The sequence below is a fragment of the Aristolochia californica genome, unplaced genomic scaffold, assembly GCF_029961685.1.
Source record: "Aristolochia californica isolate CCGP_79_NKW_82.1479 unplaced genomic scaffold, dmAriCali1.0.hap1 SCAF_15, whole genome shotgun sequence".
NCBI lineage: Eukaryota > Viridiplantae > Streptophyta > Magnoliopsida > Piperales > Aristolochiaceae > Aristolochia > Aristolochia californica.
The window spans coordinates 25,784,884-25,801,125 of NW_027181826.1; the positions used below are offsets into that span (position 1 = coordinate 25,784,884).

A 16,242-nucleotide genomic window follows, 5' to 3' on the forward strand; every position below is an offset into this window, starting at 1 on the left:
TGGACAAATCGATGAATGATGGGGAGGTCCAACTACAGAAAGGTTGGTTTGGAAGGTAATTGTTGATGGTACATTTGTTCATCAAATTTGTTTAGGTACAAATTTTTATCTATTGTTATTGATCCTAATCGATCCTTCAAGGCTTCACTATGTTGAGTGACATTGTTTTTGCCATACCTCCTTGATCTTGTAGAATTGCTAGTGTAGACTCCTTATAAAACCTTCCCATAAAGTTGGAAAAATAGAGGAAACATGTTTAGTGAAAATTTTGGTAGGTGACCAAATTTTGTAATGATCATGTTATATTTCAGATAAGAAAATTTCGATTCATTTTTGTTTAATGTTAAAAAGGATCTAAAAAGAAAGTAAGTGTTCGATCAAAACTTTTGAAAAAAGTAAATTAAAAATATTTAAGTGATTTTTATTAGTAATATTTTATTTTAATTTCTTGAGGTCCTTAGTATGTATATGAACATGATTGTTTGGGGTTCAAATTTGTTGAAATAAAAAAAGTGAAAGATTTTGATGTCTTATTTTAGAGGCTTTATATCGACAAATCCTGCTTTGGGTTTGGACTCCAAACAACTAGACTTCCCCTTACCAAATTAGGCAAATAAAATAAAATTAGTTAAGGGTCACTCTGAATTTGATTATTCATGTCTTTTTTCTAAGAATTGTATAATATTCATTTCATAATTTTATTATATTTCACAATGAATTTATTCTTAGGCTTATGTGTATATTATAATCTGATTTTTATATTTTGATGATTTTATAAAATTTCAAATTATTATTTATTTATTTATTTACCTAATTATCCATTATACCTTGATCAGTAAATAAACAATAATATATGATAGAACGTATCCCGATCCTTTCATATGGGTTACAGCCCCTGAAAAGCACGTGACGGTGAGGAGGGAACCGAGCGAAGGCAACATCGACCGTCCAAGATGGACCAACAAGAGCCGGTACTCAACAAATCAAATTTCAAGGTCGTCTAGGTATCATTCATAATCTTTTCCGAGTCTGGTACTCACGCTTCTTTTCTCTCTATCGAAATTTTCTTCGAATTTCCTTCAAGGTTCTTGGCGGTCGAACAGGGAGAGATCTTCTCATGCGGAAAAACCCCACCACCACCCCACCTGGAAGAGCTCCCGGTGGTAGTAGTTGATAGGTATTTAATTTCTGAGTTGTCTGGCTTCGTCTCTTTATCGATTTTTTCTTCGTATTCCCTTCACGGTCGAACAGGAAGAAATCTTCTGACGCGAAAAGCCCTACCACACTACTCGGAACAGTTTTTGCAGTTAGTCTTCGACAGATTTTTAATTTCTTTCTGCCATTCGTTTCCCTTGCGGTTCGTCCCCTTCAACTCCGACGGCGATGAAGAGTGATGATTGGAGATATGAAATTTGAGGAATCTTCTTTAACTAGATATCTCGTGAAGAATCTCGAACCCTCGTAAGTGATATTCGTTCATTCTTTTCTTCCTAGTCTTTTTGGCATTTCTTGAACATTCCTTTCATATAGTTTCTTCTATTCTTTTATTGGTTCCTGGTTTTCTTTATCAAATTAGAAGTGAAACAGCGCGCTGCGGTTCTTGTTTAGTGCGTTCTTGTTTCTGTGCTTCATGGACATATTACTATCTCCGAATGATTGAATTAAAAATATAAAAATATAAAATAGTGGAAACAAGAATATAAGAGGACATACTGAGTCATTTAATAGAGTGATTCCCCACACCCCTTATTCCACAAGAAGCGCCTGTTTACTTGGGATTTAGCCTCTTTCTTACTCTATAACATCTTGAGTTGAAGTTCTAGGAAGTGAGGTAATAGTGGTTAAGCTCTGAAATTTGATGTTGTATGTAGAGCGTGTTACAAGAAAATGACAGTCCTGGTTTTTGCTATCTGGCTACCTAGAGTTTGTTAATATAGTTGACATTTTTTTTCTTCTCATAATTTATATAAGTGGCGTTTTATGATTTAATTTGAGGTTGATAATTAAAATTATAGATCGATAGATAGATAGAATTAGAGGATATTACAGTTATGGATTTATGGTGAGAAAGGTCATAAGAGCAGCTTGTCTATGCTTTAGTATAGAGGGAAATGGCAGGTCCCTGTCTTATAATTTATGACTGGTTTGGATTGCTAAATGGCAGTTACTTTAAATAAAAGTAAACCTCCAAGTCAATAAATCAAACTGTAGACCATGACATGGCCATAGGATCAGCCTCATAGTCAACATACCTTTTAAAAATATATACTATCTGAGTAAGTGGTAATGAGAATATAAGCGGTATATTATATATGCTCATAAATGAGCATGAGGTACATTCAGTTCATAAGTAATAGTAGATTGTGTAAGACTTGTCAAGTCTAAAAGCATACCTAATTCATGGTCATATGTGTATATGTTACCTCACAAAATCTCTAATTTTTATTTGGTTGTACATTAACCAATTATAGTGGAACATGCACCAACAGAAAATACAGCGCATGGGAGATTTCATTTATTGAACTCAAATATGTGTCAAAGATTTGCACATCAGCCATAAACTAGTTATCCTGGGACATGGAATTGATGGACTTCAATTAGCCCATGCATAGTTGACTGTTTTGAAAAAAAATGCTTGTTTTTTTATATTTTCTTTTGAATAATCAACATTTTTTTTTTGAATATTCAACTCTCTACTGTGGTGTGTCTTGACATGACCTCTCACCAGACAGCCATTGATCCAAAGGCCCAATCCGCAAATAGTTGATTTCTTGAATATGTAATAAGTGAAAGATATTTGATTATTTATTTATTTTATTTATTCGGGTTAGCTGTTACACATTCTGGCTGAGCTCTTTATGGAGTCTCTCTCTGTTGTTAAATTCTTATTTTTATTTTTTGAAGAACAAGATGGTGACAATTGGCTATCCCTCTTCATAGAATTGTAAATATATGGTTTCTTCTTCAACTTTATTAGCTAGTGGCTGAAAGTTTAGTCATTGTGTTTCTCTTTTCTCTCTTTGAAAATGATAATGGTGATGACTTGTAATTACAAATATTTTATTGTAAGAAAGGCATAAGAAACTTCATTTCAACATCTTTGAATACAATTGTTTTTTATGGCATCATATAATTTACTTTTTGAGTTGCTTAAATAGCCATAAGTTAGTCTCTCGGTCTATTTGACTATAAGCATTGGATGGATGGATCAATAAATTGTCTTATTTGATGTTTGGATAATCGAGGTAGTTCAGCCATCCAGTGCTAAAGTGGGATTCACTGCATGTGGTAATGGGTGTTGATATGGCAAGACATGATCAATATGGAAGTGAGTCCTATTTTATGTAGAAGCGCTCTTGATACTTTTCGTTTGTATTTTACAGGACAGAAACTGATCCAAGCATTGTTAAAGAAAGATAAGCCTACTAAAGAATTGGAACAACTCTGTACAGAGAATTTGGTTGACTTTCTAGGTCAAGGTATCCCATATCAAATCTTGTGTTATTGGTTTTATGCTGATTAGCCGTAGGTAATTCGTAGGCATATGGACCTCTGCTCGGATGTCATCCAGGTGGAAGATGTGTGGAAACTTCGCCGAGTATTGGACGTCCAAGCTTTACTATGAGGGTAGAGTTTTTTTGACATTTTCTTGTTGGAAACGATACAATTTGAATAAGGCAGTGTGGTAATGGAGGACTTTTGGGTTCATAGGATATTGAAATATGGATGGAGGTTCAGGAGAAACGAATCAATTTACGAGTTGGGTGAAGATCACATCAGTTGCATTGGACATTATCCCTTCCCAGTCTATGATGGTTTTATCCGTTTGATCAGTGTCCCTTTATACAATGCATACTAGGAGCAACTATGACAACCGGGAAATCCATTCGTTCTTGTGATCCTCCATCCATTTCGATCTTCTTTATGTAAGTAGAGGTCAAATCGATCACCATAACTACCTTGTCAAAGTAGCACGGTGAAGTGCTTAGTGAAGTTGGCATGACAACACTCTGGCGCCTACAATGATCATTGAACCTACAAAACAAGTGATTTACATTTGGAATGTATGCTTTATACGCCCACAAATATTCCATCTTTCTGCTTGTTTTGGCAGTCTTGGGTGGTTTTGTGGAACTATTTGCTATTATGGTCCTCTAAAGCAATGACCCAAACTTTGTATATTTGGCATTTATACGATCTTATAACATGTGGATTATAAATATTTGTTTGCAAACATAGGGCGTGATGGAAGTATTGGTGTCAATGTCATAACACCAAAGCCTAGTGCAAGTGGTTTCTAACTTTGGAGTTTAATTCAGATCAGTAGAAACTATGAAGAGCTTGATTATCTATAGAGTCCTTTGTATGCTAATGGACCTTTACATGGATCTTAGGGTAGTAAATGATGTCTAGTAACATCGCTAAGTACATGACGTCCAGGCTTAAGGAGGGGAGATTTTTGGGATTCTTTCTGGCAGGCAATAATGCTTTTTCAATAAGTGATGGCGATGGAGGACTTTTAGATGCATCAAAGATAGAAAATTGGATGGAGGTTCAAATGAAATGAACAAATTTACAAAGCTGGACGAAGATATTGACATGTGCCTTAGATGTTATCCTGTTCCAGTTCACGATGGTACATCCGTTTCATTAGTGTCACTGTATAGTGCGAATACCAAGAGGAATGACAACAAATATCCTTAGCAGGGAAATTTGTTCGTTCTTCTGAATCTCCATCTATTTCGGACTTCTTTATGTTTCTAGATGTCAAATCAGTCACCATAACTACCTAGTCCAAGTAGCATGGTGAAGTGCTTAGTTAAGTCTGCATGGTAGTACTCTGTCATCATCCATGGTCATGGAATCTTAGTTTATGTGCTGTCCATCGCCACCAGATATTTTCTAGGTACGTCACTAGTCGGACGCATGCATCTAGAAGACTTCTGTAATTTCTTTCGGAAACTCTGTTTTTTTTTCTTTTTAAACTATTTATGTACTCATGATTATAATACTGGAAATTTGGACAAGTGTTTTCATGGTAAGTGAGTTCTTGGGTGTTGTGAATCTGTGCAAACTTTTACTAATAGTTAGTGTATCTCATTTCTAAAACAAAGGCCACGATGCGTTGTATGTACAAGTCAAAATCATAACACCAAAGCCGAGTGTATGTAGTTTTTGACTCAAGAGTTTAATTTCGATCATTAGAAATAACAAAAAATCTTGATTAGTTGGAGAGTCATTTGTGGTCTTCTGGACCTTTGCTCGGATTTCATCCTTGTAGAGAAAGTGTGCAAACTTCGTTGCGTACTTGACGTCCATTCTTTACTACGAGGGCAGATTTTTTCGGACAGGTCCTTGATGGAAACGATGCTATTTTGACAAGGCACTGTAGTAATGAAAGATTTGTTGCTGCATAAGAGATTGTAATATGGATGGAGGTTCTAAAGAAACAAATGAATTTACTTGTTGAGCGGAGATCTGGACAGTTGCATCGGACGTTATCCCTTCCCAGTTCATCGTGGTTTACATCCGTTTGATCATTGCGGCTATATACAATGAATTCTAGGAGAAATTATGACAAAGATCCCAACTGGAAAATCCATTTGTTCTTCAGAATCTCAATCTATTTCCATCTTCTTTGTGTTTCTAGATGTCAAATCAATCACCATTACTACCTGGTTGAAGTTGCATGGTGAAGTGCTTAGTTAATTATGCATTGTGGTACTCAGTTGTGACCCATGGTCATGGAATTTAAGTTATTGTGCCATCTGTCACCACCGGATGCTTGACTAGGTAGGTCACTAGTCGGACGCATGCGTCTTGAAAGACTTCTGTAATTTCTTTTAGAAACTCTGAATATATCTTCTTTATTTTAAACTATTTATGTTTTCATGATTATAAAAGATGAAGTTTGGGTACGTGTTATCCAGGTAAGTGAGCTCTTGGGTGTGGTGAATCTGTGCAAACTTCAAAACCGTAACACCAAAGGTGAGTGTATGTAGTTTTTGACTTTAGGAGTTTAATTTGGATCATTAAAAATTACAAAAGAGCTTGATTAAATGTAGTGTCATTCGTAGGCTTATGGACTTCTGCTCTGATGTCATCCTGGTGGAGGAAGTGTGCAAACTTTGTTGCGTACTCGACATCCATTCTTTTCTATGGACATTTTCTTGTTGGAAACAAAGCTATTTTGACATGGCACTTGGGTAATGGAAGACTTGATGGTGCATAGGAGACTGAAATATGGATGGAGGGTCTGAAGAAACAAATGAATTCAATAGTAGGGCGGAGATTTGGTCAGTTTCATCGGATGTTATCCCTTCCTAGTTCATGATGGTTACATCCGTTTGATCTTTGCTGCTATGTTCAATGAATTATAGGAGAAACTATGACAAAGATCCCAACCAAGAAATCCATTTGTTCTTTTGAAGCTAAATCTATTACCATCTTCTTTTTGTTTCTAGATGTCAAATCGATCACCATTACTACCTCGTCGAAGTAGCATGGTGAAATGCTTAGTTATTAGGCATTGTACTCTGTTATCAGCCCTAGTCATGGAATCTAAGTTTTTTTGCCATCCATTGCCACCAGATACTTGGCTAGGTAGGTCACTAGTAGGACGCATGCATCTTGAAGAACTTCTGTAATTTATTGTAGAAACTCTGGATAGATCCGCTTTTTAAGAAATTTGGATATGTGTTATCTAGGTAACCGAGCTCTTGGGTGTGGTGAATCTGTGCAAACCTCAAAACCGTAACACCAAAGGTGAGTGTAAGTAGTTTTTGACTTTAGGAGTTTAATTTGGATCATTAGAAATTACAAAAGAGCTTGATTATACGTAGTGTCATTCGTAGGCTTATGGACCTCTGCTCGGATGTCATCCTGGTGGAGGTAGTGTGCAAACTTTGTAGCATACACGACTACCAAGCATTACTATGAGGGTAGATTTTTTCGGACATTTTCTTCTTGGAAGCATTGCAATATCTACAAGGCAATGTGGTTATGGAAGACTTGTGGGTGCATAGGAGATTGAAATATGGATTGAGGTTCTGAAGAAACAAATGAATTTACTAGTTGGGCGGAGATCTGGACAGTTACATCGGACGTTATCACTTCCTAGTTCGTGATGGTTACATCCGTTTGATTAGTGCCACTATATACAGTGAATTATAGGAGAAACTATGACAAAGATCCCAATTGGAAAATCCATTTGTTCTTTAGAATCTCAATCTATTTGCATCTTCTTTGTGTTTCTAGATGTCAAATCAATCACCATTACTACCTTGTTGATGTTGCATGGTGAGATGCATACTTAATTATGCATTGTAGGACTCTGTCGTGACCCATGGTCATGGAATTTAAGTTATTGTGCCATCCAATGCTGCCAGATACTTGGCTAGGTAGGTCATTAGTTGGACGCATGTGTCTTGAAGGACTTCTGTAATTTCTTTTAGAACTTTTGAATATATCTTTTTCATTTTAAACTATTTATGTAAAAGAAAATTTGAATATATCTTTTTCATTTTCAACTATTTATGTTCTCATGATTATAAAACCTGAAGTTTGGATAATTGTTATCGATGTAAGCGAGCTCTTAGGTGTGGTGAATCTGTGCAAACTACAAAACTGTAACACCAAAGGTGAGTGTAAGTAGTATTGACTTTAGGAGTTTAATTTGGATGATTAGAAATTACAAAAGAGCTTGATTTAACGTAGCGTCATTCATAGGCTTATGGACCTCTCCTCGGATGTCATCTTGGTGGAGGCAGTGAGCAAACTTTACAGCGTACTCGACTTCCAAGCTTTACTACGAGGGTAGATTTTTCAGATATTTTCTGCTTGGAAACGATGCAATTTTGTAAGGCAATTTGGTTGGGGAAGACTTGTGGGTGCATAGGAGTTTGAAATATGGATTGAGGTTCTAAAGAAACAAATGAATTTACTAGTTGGGCTGAGATCTGGACAGTTGCATCGGATGTTATCCCTTCTAAGTTCGTGATGGTTACACCCTATTGATCAGTGCTGCTATGTACAGTGAATTGTAGGAGAAACTATGACAAATATCCCAACTGGAAAATCCGTTTGTTCTTCAGAATCTCAATCTATTTGCATCTTCTTTGTGTTTCTAGATGTCAAAACAATCCTCATTACTACCATGTCGAAGTTGCATGGTGAAGGGCATAGTTAATTATGCATTGTAGTACAATATCGTGACCCATGGTCATGGATGTTTAGTTATTGTGTCATGCAACGCCACCAGAAAGATGGCTAGGTAAGTCACTTGTCGGATGCATGCGTCTTGAAGGACTTCAGTAATTTCTTTTAGAAACTCTGAATATATAGTCTTTATTTTTAAGCTATTTATGTTCTCATGATTATAAAACATGAAGTTTTTATGTGTTATCTAGGTAAGCAAGCTCTTGGGTGTGGTGAATCTGTGCAAACATCAAAACCGTAACACCAGAGGTGCATGTAAGTAGTTTTTGACATTAGGAGTTTAATTTGGATCATTAGAAATTACAAAAGAGCTTGATTAAATGTAGTGTAATTCGTAGGCTTATGGACCTCTGTTCGGATGTCATCCTGGTGGAGGTAGTGTGCAAACTTTGCAGCGTACTCGACTACCAAGCTTTACTACAAGGGTAGATTTTTTCGGACATTTTCTTCTTGGAAACATTGCAATATCGACAAGGCAATGTGGTTATGGAAGACTTGTGGCTGCATAGGAGATTGAAATATGGATTGAGGTTCTGAAGAAACAAATGAATTTACTAGTTGGGCAGAGATCTGGACAGTTGCATCGGACGTTATCCCTTCGTAGTTCGTGATGGTTACATTCGTTTGATTAGTGCCACTATATTCAGTGAATTGTAGGAGAAACTATGACGAAGATCCCAACTGGAAAATCCATTTGTTCTTCAGAATCTCAATTTATTTGCATCTTCTTTGTGTTTCTAGATGTCAAATCCATCACCATTACTTCCTGTTCGATGTTGCATGGTGAAGTCCTTACTTAATTATGCATTGTAGTATTCTGTCGTGACCCATGGTCATGGAATTTAAGTTATTGTGCCATCTAATGCCGCCAAATACTTGACTAGGTAGGTCATTAGTCAGACGCATGCGTCTTGAAGGACTTCTGTAATTTCTTTTAGAAACTCTGAATATATCTTCTTCATAGTAAACTATTTATGTTTTGATGATTATTAGACAAGAAATTTGGATGTGTTATCGATGTACGCGAGCTCTTGGGTGTGGTGAATCTGTGCAAACCTCAAAACTGTAACACCAAAGGTGAGTGTAAGTAGTTTTTGACTTTAGGAGTTTAATTTGCATGATTGGAAATTACAAAAGAGCTTGATTAAACGTAGTGTCATTCATAGGCTTAAGGACCTCTGCTCGGATGTCATCTTGGTGGAGGCAGTGTGCAAACTTTGCAACGTACTAGACTTCCAAGCTTTACTATGAGGGAAAATTTTTTCTGACATTTTTTTCTTGGAAACTATCCAATTTCGACAAGGCAATGTGATTAAGGAAGACTTGTGGGTGCATAGGACATTGAAATATGAATTGAAGTTCTAAAGAAACAAATGAATTTACTAGTTGGGCGGAGATCTAGACAGTTGCATTGGACGTTATCACTTCCTAGTTCGTGATGGTTACATCCGTTTGATCAGTGCCACTATATACAGTGAATTGTAGGAGAAACTATGACGAAGATCCCAACTGGAAAATCCATTTGTTCTTCAGAATCTCAATTTATTTGCATCTTCTTTGTGTTTCTAGATGTCAAATCAATCACTATTACTACCTTGTCGAAGTTGCATGGTGAAGTGCATAGTTAATTATGCATTGTAGTACAATATCGTGACCCATGGTCATGGAATTTAAGTTATTGTGTCATCCAACGCCACCAGAAAGATGGCTAGGTAAGTCACTTGTCGGACGCATGCGTCTAGAAGGACTTCAGTAATTTCTTTTAGAAACTCTGAATATATCTTCTTTATTTTTAAGCTATTTATGTTCTCATGATTATAAAACATGAAGTTTGGATATGTGTTATCTAGTTAAGCAAGCTGATGGGTGTGGTGAATCTGTGCAAACATCAAAACCGTAACACCGGAGGTGCATGTAAGTAGTTTTTGACATTAGGAGTTTAATTTGGATGATTAGAAATTACAAAAGAGCTTGATTAAATGTAGTGTAATTCGTAGGCTGATGAACCTCTGCTCGGATGTCATCCTGGTGGAGGTTGTGTGCAAACTTTGCAGCGTACTCAACTACCAAGCTTTACTTCGAGGGTAGATTTTTTCGGACATTTTCTTCTTGGAAACATTGCAATATCGACAAGGCAATGTGGTTATGGAAGACTTGTGGGTGCATAGGAGATTTGAAATATGGATTGAGGTTCTAAAGAAACAAATGAATTTACTAGTTGGGCGGAGATCAGGACAGTTGCATCGGACGTTATCCCTTCGTAGTTCGTGATGGTTACATCAGTTTGATCAGTGCCACTATATACAATGAATTGTAGGAGAAACTATGAAGAAGATCCCAACTAGAAAATCCATTTGTTCTTTAGAATCTCAATCTATTTGCATCTTCTTTGTGTTTCTAGATGTCAAATAAATCACAATTACTACCTTGTCGATGTTGCATGGTGAAGTACTTACTTAATTATGCATTGTAGTACTCTGTCGTGACCCATGGTCATGGAATTTAAGTTATTGTGCCATCCAATGCCCGCCATATACTTGGCTAGGTAGGTCATTAGTCGGACTCATGCGTCTTGAAGGACTTTTGTAATTTCTTTTACAAATTCTGAATATATCTTCTTCATTTTAAAGTATTTACGTTCTCATGATTATAAAACATGAAGTTTGGATAGTGTTATCGATGTAAGTGAGCTCTTAGGTGTGGTGAATCTGTGCAAACCTCAAAACCGTCACACCAAAGGTGAGTGTATGTAGTTTTTGTCTTTAGGAGTTTAATTTGGATGATTAGAAATTACAAATGAGCTTGATAAATGTAGTGTCATTCCTAGGCTTATGGACCTCTACTCGGATGTCATCCAGGTGGAGGCAGTGTGCAAATTTTGCAGCGTAATCGACTTTCAAGCTTTACTATGAGGGAAGTTTTTTTCAGACATTTTCTTCTTGAAAACGATTCAATTTCGACACGACAATGTGGTTATGGAAGATTTGTGGATGCCTAGGAGATTAAAATATGGATTGAGGTTCTGAAGAAACAAATTAATTTACTATTTGGGCGGAGACCATTGTATCTGATGTGATCCCTTCCAAGTTTGTGATGGTTACATCCTATTGATCAGTGTCGTTATGTACAATGAATTGTAGGAGAAACTATGACAAAGATCCCAACTGGAAAATCCATTTCATAATCTGAATCTATTTGCATCTTCTTTGTGTTTCTAGATGTCAAATCAATCACTATTAATACCTTGTCGAAGTTGCATGGTGAAGTGCATAGTTAATTATGCATTGTAGTACAATATCGTTACCCATGGTCATGGAATTTAAGTTATTGTGTCATCCAACGCCACCAGAAAGATGGCTAGGTAAGTCAATTGTCGGACGCATGCGTCTAGAAGGACTTCAGTAATTTCTTTTAGATACTCTGAATATATCTTCTTTATTTTTAAGCTATTTATGTTCTCATGATTATAAAACATGAAGTTTGGATATGTGTTATCTAGGTAAGCAAGCTGATGGGTGTGGTGAATATGTGCAAACATCAAAACCGTGACACCGGAGGTGCGTGTAAGTAGTTTTTGACATTAGCAGTTTAATTTGGATCATTAGAAATTACAAAAGAGCTTGATTAAATTTAGTGTAATTCGTAGGCTTATGGACCTTTACTCGGATATCATCCTGGTGGAGGTAGTGTGCAAACTTTGCAGCGTACTCGACTACCAAGCTTTACTACAAGGGTAGATTTTTTCTGATATTTTCTTGTTTGAAACATTGCAATATCGACAAGGCAATGTGGTTATGGAAGACTTGTGGGTGCATGGGAGATTGAAATATGGATTGTGGTTCTGAAGAAACAAATGAATTTACTAGTTGGGCGGAGATCTGGACAGTTGCATCGGACGTTATCCCTTCGTAGTTCGTGATGGTTACATCCGTTTGATCAGTGCCACTATATACAGTGAATTGTAGGAGAATCCATGACGAAGATCCCAACTGGAAAATCCATTTGTTATTCAGAATCTCAATCTATTTGCATCTTCTTTGTGTTTCTAGATGTCAAATCAATTACCATTACTACCTTGTCGATGTGGCATGCTGAAGTGCTTACTTAATTATGCATTGTAGTACTCTATCGTGACCCATGGTCATGGAATTTAAGTTATTGTGGCATCCAATGCCGCCAGATACTTGGCTAGGTAGGTCATTAGTCGGACTCATGCGTCTTGAAGGACTTCTGTAATTTCTTTTACAAACTCTTAATATATCTTCTTCATTTTAAAGTATCTATGTTCTCATGATTATAAAACATGAAGTTTGGATAGTGTTATCGATGTTAGCGAGCTCTTAGGTGTGGTGAATTTTTGGAAACTACAAAATCGTAACACCAAAGGTGAGTGTTAGTAGTTTTGACTTTAGGAGTTAAATTTGGATGATTAGAAATTACAAAAGGGCTTGATTTAACGTAGTGTCATTCATAGGCTTATGGACCTCTGCTAGGATTTCATCTTGGTGGAGGCAGTGAGCAAACTTTGCAGCGTACTCGACTTCCAAGCTTTACTACGAGGGTAGATTTTTCAAACATTTTCTTCTTGGAAACGATGTAATTTTGAAGAGGCACTGTGGTTATGGAAGTCTTGTGGGTGCATAGGAGATTGAAATATGGATTGAGGTTCTTAAGAAACAAATGAATTTACTAGTTGGGCGGAAATCTGGATAGTTGCATCGGATGTTATCCCTTCCAAGTTCGTGATGGTTACATCCTATTGATCAGTGCCGCTATGTATAGTGAAATGTTGCAGAAACTATGACAAAGATCCCAACTAGAAAATACATTTGTTCTGCAAGAACCCCAATCTATTTGCATCTTTTTTTTTTTTAGATGTCAAATCAATCACCATTACTACCTTGTCGAAGTTGCGTGGTGAAGTGAATAGTTAATTATGCATTGTAGTACAATATCGTGACCCATGGTCATGGAATTTAAGTTATTGTGTCATCCAACGCCACCAGAAAGATGGCTAGGTAAGTCACTTGTTGGACGCATGCGTCTAGAAGGACTTCGGTAATTTCTTTTAGAAATTCTGAATTTATCTTTTTTATTTTTAAGCTATTTATGTTCTCATGATTATAAAACATGAAGTTTTGGATATGTGTTATCTAGGTAAGCAAGCTGATGGGTGTGGTGAATCTGTGCAAACATCAAAACCGTAACACCGGAGGTGCGTGTAAGTTGTTTTTGACATTAGGAGTTTAATTTGGATCATTAGAAATTACAAAAGAGCTTGATTAAATTTAGTGTAATTCGTAGGCTTATGGACCTTTGCTCGGATATCATCCTGGTGGAGGTAGTGTGCAAACGTTGCAGCGTACTCGACTACCAAGCTTTATTTCGAGGGTTGATTTTTTCTGACATTTTCTTGTTTGAAACATTGCAATATCGACAAGGTAATGTGGTTATGGAAGACGTGGGTGCATAGGAGAATGAAATATGGATTGAGGTTTTGAAGAAAGAAATGAATTTACTAGTTGGGCGGAGATCTGGACAGTTGCATCGGACGTTATCCCTTCGTAGTTCGTGATGGTTACATCCGTTTGATCAGTGCCACTATATGCAGTGAATTGTAGGAGAAACTATGACGAAGATCCCAACTGGAAAATCCATTTGTTCTTCAAAATCTCAATCTATTTGCATCTTCTTTGTGTTTCTAGATGTCAAATCAATCACCATTACTACCTTGTCGATGTTGCATGGTGAAGTGCTTACTTAATTATGCATTGTAGTACTCTGTCGTGACCCATGGTCATGGTATTTAAGTTATTGTGCCATCCAATGCCGCCAAATACTTGGCTAGGTAGGTCAATAGTCGGACTCATGCGTCTTGAAGGACTTCTGTAATTTCTTTTACAAACCCTGAATATATCTTCTTCATTTTAAAGTATTTATGTTCTCATGATTATAAAACATGAAGTTTGGATAGTGTTATCGATGTAAGCGAGCTCTTAGGTGTGGTGAATTTTTGCAAACTACAAAATCGTAACACCAAAGCTGAGTGTAAGTAGTTTTGACTTTAGGAGTTAAATTTGGATGATTAGTAATTACAAAAGAGCTTGATTTAACGTAGTGTCATTCATAGGCTTAAGGACGTCTGCTCAGATGTCATCTCGGTGGAGGCAGTGAGCAAACTTTGCAGCGTACTCGACTTTCAAGCTTTACTATGACGGTAGATTTTTCAGACATTTTCTTTTTGGACACGATGCAATTTCGACAAGGCACTGTGGTTATGAAAGCCTTGTGGGTGCATAGGTGATTGAAATGTGGATTGAGGTTCTAAAGAAAGAAATGAATTTACTAGTTGGGCGTAAATCTGGACAGTTGCATCGGTTGTTATCCCTTCCAAGTTCGTGATGGTTACATCCTATTAATCAATGCCGCTATGTATAGTGAATTGTTGGAGAAACTATGACAAAGATCCCAACTGGAAAATCCATTTGTTCTGCAAGAACCCCAATCTATTTGCATCTTCTTTTTATTTTTAGATGTCAAATCAATCACCATTACTACCTTGTCGAAGTTGCATGGTGAAGTGCATAGTTAATTATGCATTGTAGTATAATATCGTGACCCATGGTCATGGAATTTAAGTTATTGTGACATCTAACGCCACCAAAAAGATGGCTAGGTAAGTCACTTGTCGGACGCATGCGTCTAGAAGGACTTCGGTAATTTCTTTTAGATACTCTGAATATATCTTCTTTATTTTTAAGCTATTTATGTTCTCATGATTATAAAACATGAAGTTTGGATATGTGTTATCTAGGTAAGCAAGCTGATGGGTGTGGTGAATATGTGCAAACATCAAAACCGTGACACCGGAGGTGCGTGTAAGTAGTTTTTGACATTAGGAGTTTAATTTGGATCATTAGAAATTACAAAAGAGTTTGATTAAATTTAGTGTAATTCGTAGGCTTATGGACCTTTACTCGGATATCATCCTGGTGGAGGTAGTGTGCAAACTTTGCAGCGTACTCGACTACCAAGCTTTACTACGAGGGTAGATTTTTTCTGATATTTTCTTGTTTGAAACATTGCAATATCGACAAGGCAATGTGGTTATGGAAGACTTGTGGGTGCATAGGAGATTGAAATATGGATTGTGGTTCTGAAGAAACAAATGAATTTACTAGTTGGGCGGAGATTTGGATAGTTGCATCGGACGTTATCCCTTCGTAGTTCGTGATGGTTACATCCGTTTGATCAGTGCCACTATATACAGTGAATTGTAGGAGAAACCATGACGAAGATCCCAACTGGAAAATCCATTTGTTCTTCAGAATCTCAATCTATTTGCATCTTCTTTGTGTTTCTAGATGTCAAATCAATTACCATTACTACCTTGTTGATGTTGCATGGTGAAGTGCTTACTTAATTATGCATTGTAGTACTCTATCGTGACCCATGGTCATGGAATTTAAGTTATTGTGGCATCCAATGCCGCCAGATACTTGGCTAGGTAGGTCATTAGTCGGACTCATGCGTCTTGAAGGACTTTTGTAATTTCTTTTACAAACTCTTAATATATCTTCTTCATTTTAAAGTATTTATGTTCTCATGATTATAAAACATGAAGTTTGGATAGTGTTATCGATGTAAGCGAGCTCTTAGGTGTGGTGAATTTTTGGAAACTACAAAATTGTAACACCAAAGGTGTGTGTTAGTAGTTTTGACTTTAGGAGTTAAATTTGGATGATTAGTAATTACAAAAGAGCTTGATTTAACGTATTGTCATTCATAGGCTCAAGGAGCTATGCTGTCATCCTTGTGGAGGCAGTGAGCAAACTTTGCAGCGTACTCGACTTCCAAGCTTTCTACGAAGGTAAATTTTTCAGACATTTTCTTCTTGGAAATGATGCAATTTTGACAAGGCACTGTGGGTATGGAAGTCTTGTGGGTGCATAGGAGATTGAAATATGGATTGAGGTTCTGAAGAAAGAAATGAATTTACTTGTTGGGCGGAAATATGGACAGTTG

The 16,242-nt window shown here is 36.8% G+C and overlaps 1 protein-coding gene across 9 annotated transcripts in view; it reads left to right on the forward strand.

Moving 5' to 3' along the window:
- The first annotated feature begins 940 nt into the window (after window positions 1-940).
- Window positions 941-16,242, forward strand: part of LOC137951975 (E3 ubiquitin-protein ligase UPL1-like) — a 42,263-nt gene continuing 26,961 nt past the window's right edge. For 5 of the 9 annotated variants that reach the window (XM_068798992.1, XM_068798997.1, XM_068798987.1 and 2 more), the window contains exons 1-2: window positions 1,036-1,461; window positions 3,384-3,479. The gene's annotated coding sequence lies outside the window, so the exon portion shown is untranslated. Of the gene's footprint in view, window positions 996-1,035; window positions 1,462-3,383; window positions 3,480-8,408; window positions 8,473-16,242 lie in introns of those variants that run through there. The other 4 variants (XM_068798990.1, XM_068798993.1, XM_068798991.1 and 1 more) reach the window with 4 other exon arrangements.